Source organism: Saccopteryx bilineata, chromosome 8 (genome assembly GCF_036850765.1).
Source record: "Saccopteryx bilineata isolate mSacBil1 chromosome 8, mSacBil1_pri_phased_curated, whole genome shotgun sequence".
NCBI lineage: Eukaryota > Metazoa > Chordata > Mammalia > Chiroptera > Emballonuridae > Saccopteryx > Saccopteryx bilineata.
In genome coordinates this window covers 74233477-74243206 of record NC_089497.1, presented here as the reverse complement: position 1 = coordinate 74243206, position 9730 = coordinate 74233477, and the positions used below count along the sequence as shown (strand labels likewise).

At 35.3% G+C, this 9730-nt stretch overlaps 1 pseudogene; it reads right to left on the bottom strand.

Annotated features, from left to right (window-relative positions):
• Positions 1–8253: 8253 nt before the first annotated feature.
• On the bottom strand, positions 8254–9360 carry LOC136311709 (high mobility group protein B3 pseudogene; annotated as a pseudogene).
• Between the last annotated feature and the right edge of the window lie 370 nt (positions 9361–9730).

The window sequence follows — 9730 nt, the reverse complement described above, 5'->3', positions numbered from 1 at the left end:
GAAATCAAAAATTTTCTTGAAACAAATGAAAATAAATATACAACATGGCAAAATTTATGAGACACAGCAAAAGCAGTTCTGAGAGAGAAGTTCATTGCTTTACAGGCATACCTTAAGAGGCAAGAAGAAGCCCAAATAAACAACTTAACCTTATATCTAAAAAGCTAGAAAAAGAACAAACAAAGCCCAGAGGAAGTAGAAGGAAGAAATAATAAAAATCAGAGAAAAGATAAATGACATAGAGGCTAATAAACAATACAGAAGATCAATGAAACCAAGATCTGATAAACCCAAATCTATATGGACAATTGATAGTTGACAAAGGAGGTAAGAGCATACAATGAAATAAAGACAGTCTCTTTAACAAATGGTGTTGGGAAAATTGGACAGGTACTTGAAAGAAAATAAAACTGGACCATCAACTTACACCATATACAAAAATAAACTCAAAATGAATAAAAGACTTAAATGTAAGTCATAAAAACATAATCATCTTGGAAGAAAACATAGGCTGTAAGCTCTCTGACATCTCTTGCAGCAATATATTTGCTGATTTATCTCCACAGGCAAGTGAAATAAAGGGCAGGAGGAACAAATAGGACTATATCAAGGTAAAAAGCATTTGTACACCTAAAGACAATATGAACAAAATAAAAAGACAAATCACACAATGGAAGAACATATTCAACAATAAGTTTGATAAGGGGTTAATAACCCAAATTTTATAATGAACTTGTAAAGCTGAACATCAGGAAAGTAAACAACCAAATATAAAAATGGGCAAAAGAACTGAATAGACACTTCTCCAAAGAGGACATACAGATGGCCAATAGGCATATGAAAAAAATGTTCAATATCACTAATCATTAAAGAAATGCAAATTAAAACCACAATGAGATACCACCTAATACCAGTCAGAATGGCGCTCATTAACAAAACAACACTTAATGAGTGCTGGCGAGGATGTGGAGAAAAGGGAACCCTCCTACACTGCTGGTGGGAATGCAGACAGGTACAGCCACTGTGGAAAACAGTATGGAGATTCCTCAAAATATTAAAAATGGCAATGCCTTTTGACCCAGCTATCCCACTTTTAGGAATATATTCTAAGAATATCAAATCACTGATTTAAAAGAAGAAATGCATCCCCATGTTTATTGAAGCATTGTTTACAATAGCCAAGATCTGGAAACAGCCCAAGTGTCCATCAGTGAATGAGTAAATTAAAAAGCAGTGGTACACATACACAATGGAAAACTATGTGGCCATTAAAAAGAAGGAAATCTTACCTTTTGCGACAACATGGATGGACCTGGAGATTATTATGCTAAGTGAAATAAGCCAGGCAGAGAAAAAAAATATCATATGACCTCATTTACATGAGGAATTTAATGAACAATGTGAACTAAGGTATGGAATAGAGGCGGAGGTGGGATCAAAGGGATCAGAGGGTAAGCAATCAGAAGGAAAGGGGAGGAGAGGATGGGATCAGAGAAGGGAAAGAGATTAGTGAAATTATATATACATAACACAACATTATAGAGAGCAGGAAAGCAAATCTTGAAGGGAAGAGGGGAGATCATTAGGGGGAAGGGCTAAAGAGGGTATCAAGGAGACACGGGGGTGGGGGGAGGGAGATATGTTCAGTGGGGCACTTGAATCTATGTAAACACAATAAATTAAAATCAATAAAAAAATTTAAAAAGAAAAAAAGTAGTTATCCCAGAGAATTGAGAAACAAATAAGGTGAACTCTAAAACTTCTCCAGTTTATAATTTTGATAGAGTTCCCAAGGTATTACTATTCAGTAAGGGAAAATCAAAGTTGAAAAGATTCAGCTTTTAGTCCTGGAAAGACTAAAGAAGTTCAAGTCCTCAAAACAGAGTACCATTAAGGTGTTAGCTGCACAGATTTCCAGAGACCTTCAGAGGATCCACTTTGTTTCTTCAGCTATGTACTGATCAGTGTATGCTAGAAACGAAACTATTTGAGCCCAGGGAAAGAACTTCACAAAAAAGATTAGAAGAATCCCAGGGCCTCAAAGGATTAGGAGTACTTCTTGTTCCCCACAGCCAGAGTAAAAAGAAAACCATATAATTCATGGAGCATCTAGCAGTGTACTCAAAAGTTTTTTGCCTCGGTACTGGGGAAAATTAGACTTGGACAGAACACTGCTCTGGTCCTGCCTAACAAAGTTTAAATGCAAAAACCAAAGGGAATCCGACTATTTTCAAGCACCTTAACTATACTCCCCCAGAATGAAGTTCAAAAATATATCTAAGAACACAAAAATATATAGCACTTAACAAGGTAAAGTTGACAATGTGAATTCATTTAAATACTATCAGGCATAAGAAAGTAGAAAATTACAACTCATATCAACCAAACCAGCCCAGAAATAATGACATGCAAGAAAATATCAGTAGACAAGGGCATCAGAATGGTTATTTTGACTATATTCCATATGCTCAAGAAGCTAGAAGAAATAAATACATTAATATATTTATATTTATTTATATATATAAAATATTCACTAGTAACATTGACATTATAAAAAAATTAGTAAACTTGAATACATAGCAGAAGATATTATTCAAAATTAAACATGGCAAGGATGAAGACTAAAAACAAAGGGCATAGAGAATCAATAAGGTAAAGGACATAAAAATATTTAAAGAAATAATGGTTGAAAATTTTCCAAATATGATGAAAGCTATAAACCCAAAGATCAAAGCATCTCAAGGTACTCAAAGCAGGAAATTACACTGAGTCACAGTATTGAAAATAATTGATTAAAACTGATAAGAGCTGCCAGAGGAAAAAAAAAAAGATACTTAACATAGAAAGAAAAAATGTAATGATGACAAAAGATTTTTCATCATAAACATACAAGCCAAAAGAAAGTGGAGCAATTATCTTTAAGATAAAGAGAGAGAAAAAAATCTTCTAAAATTTTTATTCCCTGGGGAGAAAAAACTTTCAAAACATAAGACAAAATGAAGGCTTTTTTTCAGACATACAAAAGCTGAAAGAATCTATCTGCAATAAATCAATAATACAAGAAATCTGAAAGTTTTCTAGACAGAGAAAAATGATGCCAATGGAAATAAGACACAAAGATCTGCACAAAAGAATGAAGATCACTGGAACTGGTAACTATGTGGGTAAATATATAAAAAAAATTCCTTAACATTTAAATATCTTTAAATTTAACCAACTGTTTAAAGCAAAAATGATAATAATGCATTTTAGGATTTATAGTATGTGCACAAGTAAAATGTAAACAAATACCACACAACAGTGTAGAGAAAAAAGATAAAATGTTTACTGTTGTAAAGTTGTTATACTACATGTAAAATGACATTAAAGTAAACTGTGATAAGTTAAAATTGTATATTATCAATTCCAAAGCACCTAGTAAAATGGAAGAACAAAATATTAGAGAAATATATCAAGACAAAATGGAATCATAAAAATACTCAATCCAAAAGAGAAAGAAAAAGAGGAAAAGAACAGATGGATAAATAAAAAACAAATAGCAAGATAGTTCATTTTAATCCAACTATATCAAAAATCACATCAAATGTAAATAGTCTGGGCCTGACCTGTGGTGGTACAATGGATAAAGGGTCAACCTGGAACACTGACATTGCTGTTTTGAAAACTTGGGCTTGCCTGGTCAAGGCAAATATGGTAATTAAATGTAAATGGTCTAAATAGCTCAAGTATAAATGTCAGAGACTGCCAGATTAAAATTAAAAAGCAAGATCCAACTGTGTAATGCCTATAAGAAACAAACTTTAAAAATAAAGACACAAATAGGTAATAATAAAAGAACAGAAAAGTTCAAAAAATGAGGTGACTATATTTATATTATATGATGTAAATTTCAGAAAAAATACTAATGGGAATAAATAGTATTATTTTATAATTATAAAAGCATTAATTAATCCAGAAGAGAGCATTTACGTATCTCCTCCAAAATGCATTTAGAAAATCTAACGGTAGTACAAAGAGAAACAGAAACCCACAATTATAGTCAGAGAACAATAAAGAGAACAAGTGGTGTTCTATCAATAAAAATATTTAACACTTGAATAATGTTACCAATCAACTTGACCTGACTTTTATATAGCATTCCACTCAATAACAGTAGAATACATATTTTTTTTAGTGTACCTAAACATTTACCAAGATAGACCACATTCTATGTCAGAAAGTAAATCTCAATTAATTAATGATTCAAGACAACTGTTCTCTATTCAAGTAGAAATCAGTAACAGAATGATCACTAGAAAATTCCCTAATATTTAGAAAAAACTAAATCACTCATGAAACAAAGAAGCAAAAAAGAAATTAGAAAATATTTCACACTGAATGAAAATGAAAATAAACCAAAATGATAGAATGCAGTTAAAGGAGTTAATAAAGGAAATTTTATAGCTCTAAATATTAATATGAGGAAAGAAAAAAAGTCTGAAATTAATTATCTTATCTTTCAATTAAGAATCTTATTTAGCCTGACCAGGCAGTGGCACAGTGGATAGAGCATCAGACTGGGATGCAGAGGACCCAGGTTCCAGACCCCGAGGTCGCCAGCTTGAGCGCGGGCTCATCTATATGGCTTGAACAAAAAAAAAAGCTCACCAGCTTGGACCCAAGGTTGCTGGCTCGAGCAAGGGGTTACCCAGTCTGCTGAAGGCCTGCAGTCAAGGCACATATGAGAAAGCAATCAATGAACAACTAAGGTGTCACAACAAAAAACTAATGATTGATGCTTCTCATCTCTCTCCATTCCTGTCTGTCTGTCCCTATCTATCCCTCTCTCTGACTCTCTCTCTGTCCCTGTAAAAAAAAGAAAAAAAGAAATAAAAAGAATCTTATTTAATAAAAATAAAAGAAAACTAAATGAGAAATAAGAAGTACTAAAGAGGATAAATCAATGAAATAGAAACTCAGAATGATAATATAAAAATCAGTGAAAGTAGCCTGACCAGGGGTGGTGCAGTGGACATAGTGTCAACCCAGAATGAGGGAATGACACAATCCCAAAACTCGCCAGGTTGAGCCCAAAGGTTGCTGGCACAAAAAGCCCAATGTCTCTAGCTTGAGCAAGGGGACACTGGGCTGGCCCTGATTTGAGCACATATGAGAAGCAATCAATGTAAAACTAAAATGAAAGCAACTATGAGTTGATGCTTCTAATTCTCTCTCTTTTTCCTGTCTCTCTCTACGCTTGACCTGTGATGGCGCAGTGGATAAAGCATCAACTTGAAATGCTGAGGTGCCTTTGGAAACCTCGGGCTTGCCCATTCAAGGCACATGCGAGAAGCAACTACTAGCTGATCTTTCCTACTCTTCCCTCCTGCCTTTCTTTCCCTCTTTCTTCTCTCTATAAATCAATAAATAAAATAAACAATTTTCAAAGAAAAAAATCACTTAAAAATCAATAAAAGCAAAAGCTGATTCTTTAAGATCAATAAAATTGATAAGCCTAGAGTTGAATTTCTCAAGAAAAAAGTTAAAAGACAAATTATCAATATCAGGAATGACAAAGGTGACATTAGTACAGTTTCTACAAATATTAAAAATGGAAATGAGACAATATTATTTTGAACAACTTTATTCCAATAAATTTGACAGTTTAGATGAAATGGCAGAATTCCTTAAAAGAAAAAAACTACTACTATTTTGAACAATTTTATTCCAATAAATTTGACAGTTTAGAGGAAATGGACAAATTCCTTAGAAGATAAAAACTACTAAAGCTCACTCACTATTTAGATAACCTAAATAGCCCAATATCTATTAAAGAAATAGAATTTTTACCAAAATTTTCTTTAAAAATAAAAAGGAAATAAACTCTCCATGTCTAAATAACTTCACTGTCAAATTTTACCAAACATTGAAAAAATAAAGAGTACCAATTCTACACAAGTCTTCCAGAATTTGAAGAGAGATAGTATTTCCAAAGTAATTTTTATGGCCAATATTAACTATTAACACTGATACTACAGCCAAAGAATAATGCAAATAAGGGAGGTAGGAAGGTAGGAAGGAAGGAAGAAGGAAGGAAGGAAGGAAGGAAGGAAGGAAGGAAGGAAGGAAGGAAGGAAGGAAGGAAGGAAGGAAAAAGGGGAGAAAGAGAGGCAAGCAAGCAAGCTATAGATCAATATTCACTTCAAAACATAGATGCAAACACTCTTAACAAAACTTTAAAAATGAAGTCCAGCTCCATTGGAGCAAAGATGGCCCGGGCGCTGGGGATGGCTCCTTGGCCTCTGCCCCAGGCGCTAGAGTGGCTCTGGTCGCGACAGAGCGACGCCCCGGAGGGGCAGAGCATCGCCCCCTGGTGGGCAAAGCGTTGCCCACTGGTGGGCGTGCCAGGTGGATCCCCGTCGGGCACATGCGGGAGTCTGTCTTGACTATCTCTCCCCGTTTCCAGCTTCAGAAAAATACAAAAAAATAAAAAATTAAAAATAAAGTCCAACAACATGTAAAATGCATTAAAAAGATAAATACATCATTTGATAATTTGTGTTTGACTCAAGGTAGGTTTAATGTTCAAAAATCAATGTAATTCACCATTTTAACAGACTAAAAAAAGGAAATAAACCATGTAATAATATTAGTAGATGCAAATAAGATGTAAGAAACAATCAGCAAAATATAAATAGAAAGAAACTTTCCATTGTTATTAATTGCATTTCTCTAATAGCTAGTTAAGGTGAAATTATCAACAAGACAGGTAATAACAAGTGTTGGAAATCTGGAGAAAAAGGAACCCTCATTCACTGCTGGTAGAAATGTAAACTGGTTCAGCCATTATGGAAGAAAGTATTGTGGATCCTTAAAAAATTAAAAATAGAATAACCTCATGACTCAGCAATCCCTCTACTGCAGGGGTCTCAAACTCGCGGCCCGCTGTCCGCATGTGGCCCACCGAACAATTTTGTGCGGCCCGCAGACTAATCCACGAAGTTCAAAATATTTTGGATAAAATTAAGTAAGCCTAGGGGCCTACTTGTATTTTTCATTTCTCTAGCATCCTAGCTAGATATTAGCTTAGTTAACAGCAGTTGTGATGCAAACTACAGTTTCTGGTCGTTTTGTGACACTGAGTAAACTGCATGTACGATTGTGCTTGTTGTACTGATTTTTTTTTGTTTTCGACTGCAGTGAGAAAAGTGTTGCGTAACAGTTGCCTTTTGTAGACCTAGTGCAGCCCGCCGAATGGCTGTGATCTTGCTCTGCGGCCCACATGCTGAGTTGAGTTTGAGACCCCTGCTCTACTGGGTATCTACCCAAAAGAACTTGAAAACATTGGTATGTAAATACACATGCTCCTCCATGTTCACAGCAGCATTACTCACAGTGGCCAAGACATGGAAACAACCAAAGTGTCCCTCGATAGAGGATTGGATAAAGAAGATGTGGTACATTTATACAATAGAATACTACTCAGCCATAAGAAATGATGACATATTGCCATTTATGACAACATGGATGGACCTTGAGAACATTATACTGAGTAAAGTACATAAATCAGAAAAAGCTAAGAATCGTATGATTTTACACATTAGGTGGGATATAAAACTGAGACTCATGGACATAGATAAAAGTGAAGTGGTTACCAGGGTAAGGGTAATGTCGGGGAGGGGTGGGAGAGGGGAGTAAAAAAGGACAAACATACTGTGATGAAAATGATTTGACTTTGGGTGATGGGTATACAACATAATAAACAGTTCAAATGCTATAGAAATAGTTACTTGAAACCTGTGTACTATTGTTAATCAATATCACCCCATTAAATTTAATTTTCTAAATAAATTTTTTGAAAAATAAAAATTTAAAAATATAAAAAAGAGACTTCCCCAACCTGATAAAAGGCATCTACTTAAAACTACAGAGAAAAATCAGTCTTTTTTTTAACTAAATTTATTGGGGTGACATTTGTTAATAAGTTTATATAGGTTTTAAGTATACATTTCTATAGTACATGATCTGTATATTTCATTGTGTGCCCACTACCTAAAGTCAAATCATTTCCCTCACTATATATTTGGTCCCCTTTACCCATGTTTGGAAATGTGTACAAGTTTGATATAGTTTCAGAGTTCTCCCACCACTCATGACCACTTCATACAAACTACTGACAACTTCTAGAGTGCTTTGAGAGACTCCATATGGCCATGATTCAGTTGTGTTATCAAGCCTAGTGAGGGCAACAGACACTTCTCAAATAAGAGTGTGTCAATTATGGCACTCCCCCACTCTAAGGTATTCACAGGGAGACAGTTTTATTCCTCCTCCTCTTCCTTCTTCTCCTTCTCCTTCCCCCTCCTTCTTCTTTTCCTTCAACCCCTCCCTCTCCTCCTCCTCCTCCTGGTTTTCAGCCTTTTCCATGTTTTTCCTGGCAACTTTAGTGAGACCTTTTACACTATCAAACTTTCCTTATATATAATCATCGACATTCTTCTCATACTTCTTTACTTTTGCAGCCTTATTGTTTTAAGGCTTCTTTGCACTGTCACTTAAGTTATTCCACATCTTGCCTATGTTCTTCACCACATCTCTAATAGAGACGCCAGGGTTTGTGGGTTTGATCATGGGGCAGATCATTGAACAAAACAGGAGAATCCAGGCAGTGGCCTTTTGGGGGCATTAGGGTCCTTTTTCTTCTTGCCTCCCTTAGCTAGCCCGTAGTCCATTTCCCAATCACAGGCTACTTTATCTGCCTTTGCCATCTCATCAAATTTAGATTTCTTTTTCTCCTGACATCATCTTCTACCTCTCAGAGAACTTCTTGAAAACTAAATGAGAAATAAGAAGTACTAAAGAGGATAAATCAATGAAATAGAAACTCAGAATGATAAAAAGTTGGCAAAATTAACAGGAACCCCTGAGTTTTTCTTATTTTCCTTTCTGCATTCTGCACAAAAAAAAAAAAAAGCATAAGCCAAGGGTAGTCAACCTTTTTATACCTACCGCCCACTTTTGTATTTCTGTTAGTAGTAAAATTTTCTAGCTGCCCACCAGTTCCACAGTAATGGTGATTTATAAAGTAGAGAAGTAACTTTATAAAATTTATAAAGCAGAGTTACAGCAAGTTAAGGCATATAATAATAATTACTTACCAAGTACTTTATGTCAGATTTTTGCTAAGTTTGGCAGAATATATCTTTATAAAACAACTTACTATAGTTAAATCTATCTTTTTATTTATACTTTGCTTGCTCTGCTACCACCCACCATGAAAGCTGGAATGCCCACTAGTGGGCAGTAGGGACCAGGTTGACTACCACTGGCATAAGCAAACATCTTACCTTTTGGCTTTTGGGATTCATCACCTTTAGCCATCCTGAATATATTGTTCACTAGTCCGGGCAGCTTGCGGGGCACTATGAGGTGAGGTTTAACACTCCACAGCCTCACACTAGTGGCTTCTATGAGAGGCATTTTTAACAGTAAAAGACTGAAAGTTTTTTACTTAAGAATAAGACCAAGGCGCCTAACCTGTGGTAGCGCAGTGGATAAAGCGTCGACCTGGAAATACTGAGGTCGCCGGTTCGAAACCCTGGGCTTGCCTGGTCAAGGCACATATGGGAGTTGATGCTTCCAGCTCCTCCCCCCTTCTCTCTCTCTCTCTTTCTCTCTCTCTCTCTCTCTTCTCTCTCTCTCCTCTCTAAAAATGAATAAATAAAAAAAGAAAAAAAATTAAAAAAAAAAA